At 48.4% G+C, this 13054-nt stretch overlaps 1 protein-coding gene across 6 annotated transcripts in view; it reads left to right on the top strand.

Annotated features, from left to right (window-relative positions):
* Positions 1-13054, top strand: part of NECTIN1 (nectin cell adhesion molecule 1) — a 195909-nt gene that overhangs the window by 116957 nt on the left and 65898 nt on the right. The gene's annotated exons all lie outside the window — the stretch shown is intronic.

Below are 13054 nucleotides of genomic sequence, written 5' to 3' on the forward strand. Positions count from 1 at the left end.
CCCCTGCCTTGCTGTCGCTTGACAGATCTCCCACCTCCCACCCTTTCCTCTCAGGGCAGAACCAAGCTGGCGGGGGATCCCCGGTGCTTCTTTCGCCGTGCTCAAAGAAGTGCGTCCCAAAGGAAAGCTGTCTTGCTGGAATCACTTGTTTCATCTCTTCTCTTTGCGCTTCCTCCTCCTTTTGTTCGCTGGTACTTTGTTCCCCCTTGTTTTCCTTTCTACGTCTGGTTCAAACAAAGCACGAGAGCATCAGAGCTGTGCTCTAAAGTGAAAGAGGCACAAAAGGAGATGTAACAAAGGGGTGGCAAAAAAAGAAGTGTGTCCCACTGAGGTTGCACTTATTTGCAAAGGACTAAGGAACAGAGGGCATCCGCTATAGACATTCTCTTGTTTGGTCTCAGTAGGTTTGTTTTGGGGTTATTGGCGTGTGTGTGGATTTTTTCATTTTATTTTAAAGTTCTGAGCAAATTGTCTGTCCATGTTCCCTACCCAGCCCATTTTCTACTTTGTGACTTGTCTGCACTGTTTTTAAATAGTATTGCTCAAACAAGGTCCATGATGAGAAATCATAGAGATGAACAACTCCTCTGAGCTTCAGAAGGAAGTGGTGAGACTGGCAGGCGAGGCATTGAGAAAGTGATGTCATATGACAATGTAAGAAGTTATGAGGGGAGGGGGGAATGCTGCAGAATAAGGGAAGATGTTGGGTTGGCCCAGAGGAAATGACGTCTGTTCTTGTTGGTACTGCAAGGAGAGGAAATGACATCACACAGGAATAATCAACCAATGGCAACAGCTGCACCATAAAGGAATAGCTGGGTGATTGGAGAGTAAAGAAACACCATCCATTTCCAATGTCCTTCTGTTTGGTGGCAGAACAGGCTTCCAAAGGTTTCCCATCTCCAAGGAATCCCAAAGATTATCCAGATTCCAGGCTTTCCTTTTGCTTCCCAGGCAGTCTGTCCTCTGGCTCATAATGATAAGCTATTATTATTATTATTATTATTATTATTATTATTATTATTATTACTACTATTATTATTATTATTATTATTATTATTATTAAAGACTATATTGTAAGACACATAGAGATATTTTTTGTTGGTTTTGAAGCCTCTAGCCTTGATTGGCTGAACTGCCCTGATGTCACAGAGCAGGAAGAAGGCTACCAGGTTGTAGTTGGTTGAGCTTCCAAAATGGGCAGGCCAAGCCTATAGACAGGGCTTTTTTCAGCTGGAACTCACTGAAACTCACTTCCAGCACCTCTCAGGTGGGTGCCATTGCTATTAAAAGAGAACAAGGGGGACATTTATGGTGAGCTCCAGCATCTCTTTTTTCTAGAAAAATAGCACTGCCTATTGAACAGAAGAATTAGGGGCTTAGGAAAGGAAGGCCAGCCTGAGACGTTGTAGTCGGCCAAGAGTTGCAAGAGGGAGTTGTCCAAAAGAAGTGAGAGAGAAAGGGGAGGGGGGTAGAAAGAAAACCTGAGGGGACAAGGAACAGAGAGGAGAAAGTAGCGCACAGCCAGGTGTTTGAGAGATGAGGAAGGCTGGACTTCACCTCTTGTTTTGAAATAGCCTGGTGCAGTTTGCAGCAACAGCTCGCTGAGCAGATTGGTCATCCCATAGTCCCTGGTTTCCAATGGCCTTTGAGTCTTATCAATACCAGGATGCTCAGCAATAAGGGCAAATACAAATTCTTCCAAGAAGAAGCTCCCCATTTGACATCCGTCCAAGACAAGTATGATCGTTTTGCAGAGGCTACATGGGGGAACTCTCTGCCGATGGGCCCATGGGGATTCTGTGAGATGGGGCATGTGGTGGGTGAAGAGAGAGAAGGCTGCTTTATTCCCCAGCAGAAATGACACAGAGCTTGCTTGACAACATGCCCAAAACTTCTGGGGCTGATGGCATGGGCGTAGCCAAGATTTTTGTTAGCAAATCAGCAAGAAGATGTTTCCTGGGGTTAGGGGAAAATTTAAGGTGGACTAGGCATCTAGGGTCAACTCTGACAATTCCTTCCATGTAGCATAAGCAAGGTTTTGGAGTCTCTCTCTCTCTGTTGCTTTTTTTAAAGTTTAGACCAGCCTTAGCCAACCTAGTGGTCCCCACATGTCCTTAGACTACAGCTTCCATCATCCCTGGCCAATTGGGCATTCTGGTTGAGGCTGATGGGAGTTGTAGTCCAAAGCTTCAGGTTGGGGAAGGGCATTTTGTTTTGCTTTTCAAAGGCAAGGGAGACTGTGATACAGGTTTCCAAAACGCTGAATGAATTTTCTGGGGATGGGGAGAATTATTATGCATTTATCATAACACTGGGCTATTGAGGTCGGCCAAGGAAGCAGATGGGCAGTGGGCATTCTGTGTTGCGTAGGAAGTGAAAGCGCCAGGCTAGAACCTGTGAGCAGCAGTTCAGAAACCCACTCGGCCATGAAGCTCACTGGAACCTTTATTCTAAATTCAAAATGCTGGTTCAGAACTGAGCCAGTGTGAAATTTATTATTTGCTCTCTTATATTCCTATCCCCCTTTTTTCCTCCATGAAGCTCAAGGTGGGATATGTGACTCTCCCCTTCCAGCTTTCTCCTCACAACAACCCTGTGACTGGGTCACCTATTGAGCTTTGTGGCTGAGCAGGACCACAAAATCTGACCTCCTGGGGTCCAGTTCAACACTCCAACCACTACTCCATGCTGTCTTCTCCAGTGGTTTGAGTGTCACAATAGGACCTGAGAGCCTCAGGTTCAAGTCCCCAAATGACCATGAACTTGCTGGGTGACCTTGGGCCAATCTCATGCTCTCACCCTACCTCACAGGGCTGTTGGTAGGATGAAAGTGAATGGGTGGGAGAACCATATTCTCTGCCTTGAGCTCTTGGAGGAAATCTGCAACATTGGTGTAATAATTAACAGGACGAATGAAGTGCTTCATGCCCCGTTTCAGCTACATGTTCTAGATGTGCAGTTAACTTCATGGGTAGCATCCCAAAGTGGTAAGGTAGACTATACCGTTTTTCAGACTTCAGGGGTACCATTCCTGAACTTTCCCTCCCATTAAAAAAATTGCCTGCAAATAAACAAGAAATCTAACAAGTCGTGGCAGTTCCTCTCTCAGCCTTCTCCCTGCGGTACTAATTTTCAAGCTGCAAATTTTGTTGTTTTGTTTTTTAACGTTGGGGAGAACTCATAAATGTGCCCTCCCCACCCATGTCCGCAATCAGAATGAGCACAGTCCCTTCAGGACTCTTCCACCTCATCCGTCTCCCCTCTCAGAGCAAGCCACAGATGGTTTCTAAAGAGGATTAGACAAAGTTATGGCGGATTGGTCTATCGGTGGGGAAATCTAGCGTTACCCAGGTGGACTGCTTGGCCTTTTCCAGCAGCATGTCCCTACACTTAATTGGTTTAATTGGCAGACTAATTGGCAACAGCGGATTTTTAATCCGCGGGTTGGAAGTTAAGGAGACCTCCTTACTTATTTTTATTTATTTTTCCCCGCGAAAAGGGTTGTTTTCGTTCCGATGCCGTCGCAGACGGCGCAAAAGTGCAGCAACTGCGTACAGCAACAAATAGCAGAAACAGTTTTTGTTGTTCTTCAGTTTCAGACCTTTTAAGCGCTCCTTTCAGTGGCGGGGCTTTCGCCTGTATGCAAATCCGCTGCGCGGTTTAATCGGTTGGTTAATGGATGCATCAGTTGAAAAGGCGGGTGATTAATCAATTAACGGCTCTCTTAAGCACGTTGACAGTCTTAATCGGAATAATTGTCGGTAAGGAATTGAGCAAAATGAAATGAAACAAAACGAGTAATAAGCAAAATGCCCCCCCCCCTGCCAGTATGGATTTTGATGCCCTGAACAGGGATGTGGCGGGCGGGTGGGGAGAGCCCAGGTGGCAAGTAAGGCGGCTGGTCAGGAGCTCCTGCCAGGAGATACCACGTTTGCTGGGATTAGCAGCTGTCTCATTAGACCAGGATACATAAAGCAAAATCCTTGTTAATCATTCATGGCCTCGGAATATGTTTATCCGGCTCTCCCCAAGGGCCGATTAGGCTAGCGATGGAGCAGACTCAGTCAGCCTCTCTGAGGCTATTACAGGTAGATTTGTTTGGGGCTTGCGGGCAATTTAGGCATCATTGGCAGAAAACTCTTTTCTTTCCCCAAGAACAGCTTGCCACACACTCAGCTCGAACCACCAAGCAGCCAGACAGTCCCCAGGGGCAGAGGCGACCCTCACAGGTGATCTGATATCACCATGGTCATTCATGGCTCATGCAGTCATTATTTGCTTTTGTTCTGCTCCAATCAAAGAGGTTATGTAGGTTTCGGGAGGGCTCCAAAACCTGCGCAACCTGTTCTGCTCAGAAATTATGAAAAAGGCAGGCGGTAGAATTAATGTGCATGAGGAATAGTGCAATGTCTATCATTTTGTTCCTTTACTTCCTCAGATATTCAGCCTTCCCAAATACACATATCTGGGACAGTTGTGTGCCAGACTGATTAATTTATTTTCTTGCAACGGATCTGAATCGTTCTCATATCACACGCCATCATCAACATTCTGCTTTTCTATCAAAAAGTTCCCAGAGTGGGTTCTACAAGAGAAGGAAAATAGGAATTTCATAGAGAATAAACACTTAGGATTGGCTATGGAAGGCAGCAACTGAAACCATGTTTTGCAGAACTGCATGCAACCCTTAACCTGGAGGGGGGATTGAGTGGGGCACAAGTGCTGCTCTGAATGGGGCAGACAGTCCCACTGCAAAAGCCTGTAGAAGGCTCCCCAAGTCTTCATTTACTGCTGGCCCTCCAGAAATAGGATGCTCCTGGGGTGGTTTGGAGGTAGATTTGAATCTGTGGGACCCCGAGCCTCCTTGTTCCACTAAGGGGCCCTAAGACTGTACCAAGCTGGAGCTAGCGTCATTCATTCCCCCACCAGCATTCCTAATTGGTTTCAAGGAGGCGATTTAGCTGGGTTGTTCTCAAGAAATCCTTGCCCACCCTAGTTTCCCCCAGACTCTTTTGAACTACCATCAGCCCCAGCCAACACAGCCATCCCCCACTCAGCCCTAGACACATACATCTGGGCAGAGGCTGATGAGAGTCATAGCCCCCAATGTCCGATGGCTGGTGAAGATTACTGTAAACTGTCTGTTGCAGATGTGATCCACAGTGGCACATTGCATGCACAATTGACTCGATGTTGCAAAGCCTTGCACATCAAGCCTCTGTGCTTTTTATTAACTCCGATCCGGCCATAATGTTCTGAAACCTGCTGCCTCTTTGGCAGCGTCGACAAATGCATGGTTTTTTGAATCAAGAGCTAGAAGACATGGATCATCATGTTATTTATTACTTGGTTATTTCTTGAATTCCAAAGGAGCCAAGGGCAGCAAACATATCTGCAATAAAACACAAATAAAAGGAAAAGGAAGAAATATGTTTAAGTCATTTTAAAACATATAAAAAGGCTAAAATGCAATAAATCATGTGTCTGGATAGGACTTCTGAAACAGAAAAGTATTCAGTAAGTGTCAGAATTTCATTACTACCATTATTGTTAATTTTCTATAGCGCCTTCATCTGATGACCATAGGGCCATTTACAATGATGTCGGCTGCCTAACATCAAAAGGCAATGAGTTCCAAAGGACATGTGCTGCCACGGTAAAAGTGTCCCGTCTTACAAACTCAGAATGTCCACTGTGTGGCCCTTGCAGAAGTTCCCATTCTGTAGATCGAATTGATCAAATAGGCATATACAGTGGCACCTTGGGTTACAGACGCTTCAGGTTATAGACGCTTCAGGTTACAAACTCCGCTAACCCAGAAATAGTACCTCAGGTTAAGAACTTTGCTTCAGGATGAGAACAGAAATTGCACGGTGGCGACGTAGTGGCAGTGGGAGGCCCCATTAGCTAAAGTGGTACCTCAGGTTAAGAACAGTTTCAGGTTTGAACATACCTCCAGCATGAATTACGTTCTTAACCCGAGGTACCACTGTACAGATTAAGTACAGCTCTTAAGGGTTTTCTGTACCAATAGTAAGACCTTGAACTCACTGTGTTTCAAACTAAAATGATATTTATTACACTGCCTTGAAATTCCCAGCAAATAGTCATCTATGCAAAACCACAGATGATCCCAGATCGGAGAGCCCTCGGAGAAGGCTGTCTCTGGAGTTTTCATGCTTGCAGTTGATCATAAACAAACACAGTTTCCCACAATGCTCTTCCGCCCTGCAGATTCTCACCCTGCCTTGGGAAGGAAGGAGTGTGTGTGTGTGTGTGTGTGTGTGTGTGTGTTTGCCTGCCTGCCTGCCTGCCTGCCTGGGCCAACCCCCTGATGATGAGCTCCCAGCACTGGCTGCAAGCTGGCATTAAGAGTTACAGCACATTAAAAAGATGGATAAGTGGAAGTTTAATATTTTATTCCCACAATCTGTTCACGTAATAGCTTTCTTGGCGTTGCAGGACATTTGTCAGCCGAGGTGAATCCAGGCTGCAAGACGTGCAACTTCATTACGGCCGGCTTGCTTGTGTGTTTGGGGGTGCGGAACGAGGAGGCTCTCCAGGAGAGGCTTAGCGGCACCCACACGTGTCTTTGGAGGGGCTTCCCAAGGATTTGCATGTCGCCCTGCAGGGGAGCACGCTCCACCAAGCATCTGCGGGCGCAGAAGCGCAGGCATGCGCAGGGAAGCTTCACGCACGGGTGCACAGATGCAGAATCAGCCAGAGCTACGCAGTTGGAAACGAGGCGGGATCTTCCTCTGCTGCAATCGCGCGCGCACCCAGACGTTCAGTTACTCATGTTTCCTCACAGCCCTGTGCAGTAATAAGAATGGAAGACGAGCGCGTTGGATCAGGCCAACTAGTCCAGGACCCTCATCTCACTGTGGCCACCCAGATGCTTGTGGAAAACCCATAGATAGGACCTGAGCGTGTGGGCACCAACTGTACCATCTCCCTTCAGCCCCCCAATAAAATATTTGAGGAGGCCCCCCAAATTGATAGGCATTGCCATTTCACTCATTGTCCCAGGGCAGGTTACAGCAATTAAAATGCAATATTTAAGAGCAATTGAAAACACTATGGGTCCTAAAAATATGCCCAAGCAGGCCAGTGCATATTTTTGCAGCCAGCCTTCATTTATTTATTTTATTTGAGGGGGGCAACCAGATGCCCAGAAAATTGGGCTTGGGGAGAGTTGGGTTCAAGTCCCATTTTAGCTGTTAGGATTCAGAGTAGCCCTGGACCAGTCATGGTTTCTGAGGCCAGTCCACCTCACAGAACTGTTTTTTTTTGGGGGGGGGAGTTGGTGTGAGAGGGGAATAAACTTTCAGCAGCCCTAGGTACCTCCATTGCTAGGATCGGGTACAGGGCTTATCTGACACCCACACACCCAATATTTTATTAAAGTTGGTGCCCATGCCTGAATGCAACAGCACTCTCCCCTGTGGCTTTTAATTGCATTTAGTTGACTGGCAGTTTAATGCTTACACGCGATTTGGCTGTGGAGTTTTCTCCGAGACACTTTTGGTTCTCGTTCATTGTGCGAGAAGGAAAAGGAAAGGAAACTGCAGGAAAGCGATGGTGCAGTTTCATTCCAGTGACAAGCAAGAGGCTTTGCTTCTGAAAGCTCACAGCAGGCTTCCCCAACCTGCTGCCCTCCAGACATTTGGACTACAACGCCCCCAACAGCTGCGCTGGAGAGTTGTAGTTCATGGTGCCTGGTTGTGAGAGGCTTCAGAAAGTTATTTCGCATGAACCTCGGCAACCTCCTGACTAGAGGTTTCAGTGACACTCGCATTTGTTTTGAAATGAAAATGGATTCTTGGGTTTTTAACCAGAAATCAAACAGGGATGTGCATATCTTTAATCAGACGACAGCTTTAAAGGAGGGCATGTAGGAGACAATGATTGTTGGTGATGAATTAAGCAAGCAAGCAATAGAGAATGAAAAGCGTTCCGGCATAGATGGAGACATCTCTGGATCCAAAGTCAACAATTGGGGGAAATGGGAAGAGGAGAGGGGAGATACAAGGAACAGTGAGAAGGTGCCACTTTCAAATCTCTTATTACCTGTCCCTTTGGGCCCAACTTGAAGGAAAGCAACACATTTCAAATAGGTAAATGGACAAGTAAATCGCACGGTAGCGGAGCACCATTCCAGGCACCCCCCATTCAGGAGTGAAACTCGACTGCTTTGAAACCTGGCCTCCTAGTCTGCAGGGCAGGGGGGGCAGGATGCCAGCCCCCACCTCTGTCCCCCACCAGGAAGTGCTTGATTGACAAGCAGTAGGTGACCCTGCAGAAAGATTAAATCCTAAGACCCGTCTGGCATCTGTCCCGAAACCTATCGCAGGAGCCTGGAAAGCCGACGGCAGCTGCTGAACCTCTGGGCAAGTCCCCAGTGGTTTCAGAAAGGGACATTGCACACAAACCTACCCTTTCTCTCTTCTTTGGCACAATACCCTACCATAGGGTAGAAAAGGCAGTTTCCTTCTATTATCAGACGAGCCTGCTGGATCAGTCCAATTGAATTGTAGAGTTGGAAAGGAAGCCCCAGGGTCATCTAGTCCAACCCCTTTGCAATGCAGGAATCTCAACTAAAGCATCCATGACTGATGGCCAGCCAGCCAGCATCCTTGTTCTCACAGTGGCCAACCAGGTAGAGAACTCTTCTGCATTATTTCCTCTAAACATGGAAGCGGAGCCCAGAGCCATTGTGGCTAGTAGCCATTGAGAGCTCTCTCCTCCATAAATTTGTCTAATCCCTGCCTCCTGCGGGAGTGAGTTCCATAGTTCTTGCAGAAGAAGGACTTTCGTTGTCCTGAACCTTCCAGTGGTTTGGTGTGCCAGAAGGCTGGGAAGGGGCAATAGCTGAGTGATACAGCACCTGCCTTGCCTTGCCTTGCCTTGCCCTGCCTGCAGAAGATCCCAGGTTGAAACCTTAATGGCATCACCACAGGGGAGATGAAAAGGATTCCCTGTCTGAAACCTCAGCAGAGTCACTTCCAGTCTGTGTAGACAAAACTGAGATCAATGGTCTTGACTCAGCATAAGCCCACTGACTATGCCCCTATGGGCTGGGTAGCCACAAGCCACAAATCCAGTCCAGAGTTTCATTGAAACTTGTCTCCACCCACTTTTAGAATCATATCCTGATGAGCATCATAGTGGAGAAGGGATCCATGCTTAGCCCACTCCCTAAACACTCCACTCCAGGCTTTGCAACTTGCTGCAGGAAGAGGTGGTATAATTAAGGTAGTGTCATGTAGCTTTCCCCAACCCTCCAGAGGGTGCTGAACTACAACCCTCATCATGCCTGGCCATTGGGGAAGGCTAGAATAGCAGCTGGATGTAAAGATAAAGGTAAAGGGACCCCTGACCATTAGGTCCAGTCGCAGACGACTCTGGGGCTGCGGTGCTCATCTCGCTCTATAGGCCGAGGGAGCTGGTGTACAGCTTCTGAGTCATGTGGCCAGCATGACTAAGCCGCTTCTGGCGAACCAGAACAGCTATGGAAACACCATTTACCTTCCCGTCAGAGCGGTACCTATTTATCTACTTGCGCTTTTGTGTTTTCGAACTGCTAGATTGGCAGGAGCAGGGACCGAGCAACGGGAGCTCACCCCGTCGCACGGATTCGAACCGCCGGCTTTCTGATCTGCAAGCCCTAGGCTCTGTAGTTTAAGCCACAGCACCACCCGCGTCCCGCAGATGGATGTACTGGTAGCCAAAAGGGAACTCTGGCATTTGTATGTAATATGGTTGAAAGAGGGGTGGGAGAATGAGGAGCTTTTACCATTCAAAAGCTCTCTCCTTATGCTCAGGACGTGTGACTTCAAATACGACTCTGTGAAGTTCTAATGAGAGAAGCAGCCCCTGAGATTCTGCAGCAGAAAGGGAATCTAGAAACTTGACAAATGGAAGGTCTCCCTCCAACCTCTGTTGCGTGCTGGAAAACGACGGCATGGCGTGCCTCCGCGAATAATCAGTGTGAGAGTTATTAATTTGGTGTGCTGTGTTTCCATCTTCGTGGGAAGAGAGGGGAGGCCCTCTCTGGGCATCTTTTGCTGCCATGGCCCCTCCAGCTGTCTGTCAGCAACAGGTGGGACCCACTCAGTGCCAGCCTTTCCTGGAAAGGATCCTACTAACCTCCTTGCCCAGAAGAGGAGAATCCCCGACTCCCGTGCAGGCCCCTGTTCGCACTCATCGCTCTTTCCTAAATAAGTCCCCCATTGTCTTTCCCTTTGGCGGGATCAAAGAAATGCAGCAGCCTCGGCCCCGTTCCAGAGCGAAACCCAAAGCGATCCCTCTATTCTCTTTGCTTCCAGCTGCTGCCCCAGGAGATAGAGCCATTGGCAGCAGGACAGGAAGCCTTGCCTGAATGCAACAGCTGTCAGAGCAAAACGAGGAGGGGGTGGAATCTGAGGTAGCCGCTTTTCATGCCCCTGCCTGCTGTTTTAATGGGGGGGAGGACAAAAGAGGTTTATACACCACCAAAGGGGGAGGAGAAGTGTGATGGATTCTCTTTAAACCGCTCCCCACCCTCTGCCTGCTTCCTATGTCATGGCAGGGCTTTGATCCTCTCCAGATTGTTTTCCTCCTAATGGGGTTTTCAGATGCAGCAACAGACTCCCACCCCCAGTGCAGATTTGCAGCGAGACTGGGCCCCTTGGAGGCAAGGGGTGTCCCCAGGATTTCTGAGGCTGGCACAACCATTTTGCAAGGGCCTGTCCGAGCCATTTCGGTGCCAGAGATGGGGAGCCCCAACATCAGACATGCACACCCATTCATTGGCTTGGGGGCCCAATGCACCAGGAAGCGAATGATCCTGCAGAGTGGGCTAAAGGGCTGAATGGTCAGACAACAGTCTTGGGTAGCTTCTTAGATTTAGACATCACCAGTGGAAAGAGAGAGCACTCAGGTCTTTTTTGCAGGCTTCCCAAAGGCATCTGGTTGGAGAGCAAGATGCTGGACTCGAACATAAGAAGAGTTTTTCTGGATCAGGCGAGTGGCCCAGCTAGTCCAGGATGTCGGGCTTTGGCCAGTTATATTCTGCAGTGGTGCAGGCATGTAGTGTGTGTTTTCTGCCACTGTGCAATGTGCGAAACGAACCACACAGGACAGACGGTGCCGGCGAGACACCTGAGTGAGGGAATCTGGAATGATCCCTGCGGAAAGGATAAGTTATTCATCAGCAGCAGAGGTCAACTTTGGGCCAGCAGAGCTGGGTGGAAAGATGACACTGATGTGGGATTGGGGGTGGGAGTGGTGGGGGAGTCAAAAGCTTATATGCCACTGTGTTCTCTTCATAGTTGACCCATTGAAATTAATGAACCTTAGTTAGATACAACCAGGGCTTTCTTTCGGCCAGAAATCGACGAAGCTCAGTTCTGGCACCTCTGAAGCAGAGGCATTCATGGTGAGTTCCAGCAACTCTTCGACGTCACCCATCAACTTCAGTGGGTCTTCTCTGAGTAGATCTAGCACTGGATGTAACCCCGAATCTTTTGTCTTTTGGTGGAGCTGGTTGAGAAAAAGCCAGTTAGGAAGAGCTGAGGTCCCAGGTAATTTTGGAGCACGCAAACAGAGGTCATAGTCCAATGGGGTTGCAGGTGAGAATGCTCCTAATTCTAGAGTTAGATGTATTCTGGCCTTCAAGAAGAGGCAATGTTGTGTAGTGTAGCATTCAAAGTGTTGGACTATGACAGGAGTGGAGAACTTCAGGCTGTCTTCCTTGCCTCTGGATTTTGCGTGGCTGAAATGGAGCCTGTTGCAGAAAGTTAAGAGTCACGGCCATAGCTCTGCCCACTTTTGGCCTTGCCTCCACACGCTGTTGCCTCTGTCCCCGCTTGCCACTAGAAGGCATGCAGGCCTCAGGCTGGAAGAAGAAAAAGGCTCCCCATCACTGTTTGGCAGGGGACAAATCATTGCATGTCTTCCCAACCCTGTTGCAACCTGGCATCTCATTGAGGTTTCTGAACATCTCCGTGCATTCAGACAATGCGAAATGTTCCTAGTATGGCTGGCTTGGGAGAGGGAAGGTTGAGATACAGGCTGAGGCTCTTCTGAGCTTCAAAGGGAATCCCAACGGTTTAGGATGACGCTGTTTGTAGAGGATCTCCCTGTCGTTAGGGGATCTCACAGGAAAAGCAACCCTGGCTTGGAGCTTGCTTCTTGGACAAAAAGGGAGGAAGGAAGGCCTCGTCCACAAAGGATGTTTGCAGAGGGCAAAGGAGGCTGCAAGGAATCTCAAAATGCTCTTGAAAGTCGCCTCCCCACCAAGAATCTGGGGCGCAGAGCTGGTCTCTACCGCCACCAAGTGGCGGTGTCATGAACGTTCCTTTTCATTATCCCTTCCATAAGATGGTTGTCCCTTTCTCTCAAAAAAACAAACAAACCCCTTCCCTTCTTTTCTACTTCTGGTTCCCCTTTTGCTCTTCCTCCTACTCTGATTGGTATTTCCCCCACAAAACTGGGTTTCCTGGGCTTGTAGCCAACTCGGTTCCGCTTGGAGAAAACCCATTGAAATGAACTACTCTAACGTAGTCAAGGGCCCTACTCTGAGTAGGACTAGCCCTGGATTGAACCCACGGTCTCCCAAAGTCATTGAACAGTGAGCTGTGCGAGGTTGCCAAATTTCTAACCAGCCTCTGCTCCTCTGCCCCTAAGCGGAACCCTACCTTGAGTGCAACACCACCCAGCCATTTAGCAGGCAAGGCTTTCTGTGCGATAGGAAAGGAATAGGAAACATCCCTGTGTGTCAAGCCTTATGTTTCAAGCCCAGTAAAAGAGAAAAAGACAACTTGGAGGCAAAGGATAAATTTGGGGGGGGGAGCAGGGAAGCTTTGAGAGAAGCAGAGAGACTGGATGCAAATGCTGGAAACTATAATCTCTCTCTCCCCACCCCACCCCTCCGGCCCACCCATAACCACAATTCACCTTGCAGGCGGCATTGGGGAAGGAGAGATCTGTGGAAGTGTCATGGCAACGGGGTGTCACAGGGGCGGGCACACAAGTGCCGGGGGATTGTGTGAAAACAAACGGCATCTTG

The sequence above is a fragment of the Podarcis vaucheri genome (genome assembly GCF_965113315.1).
Source record: "Podarcis vaucheri genome assembly, chromosome: 15".
Classification (NCBI taxonomy): domain Eukaryota; kingdom Metazoa; phylum Chordata; class Lepidosauria; order Squamata; family Lacertidae; genus Podarcis; species Podarcis vaucheri.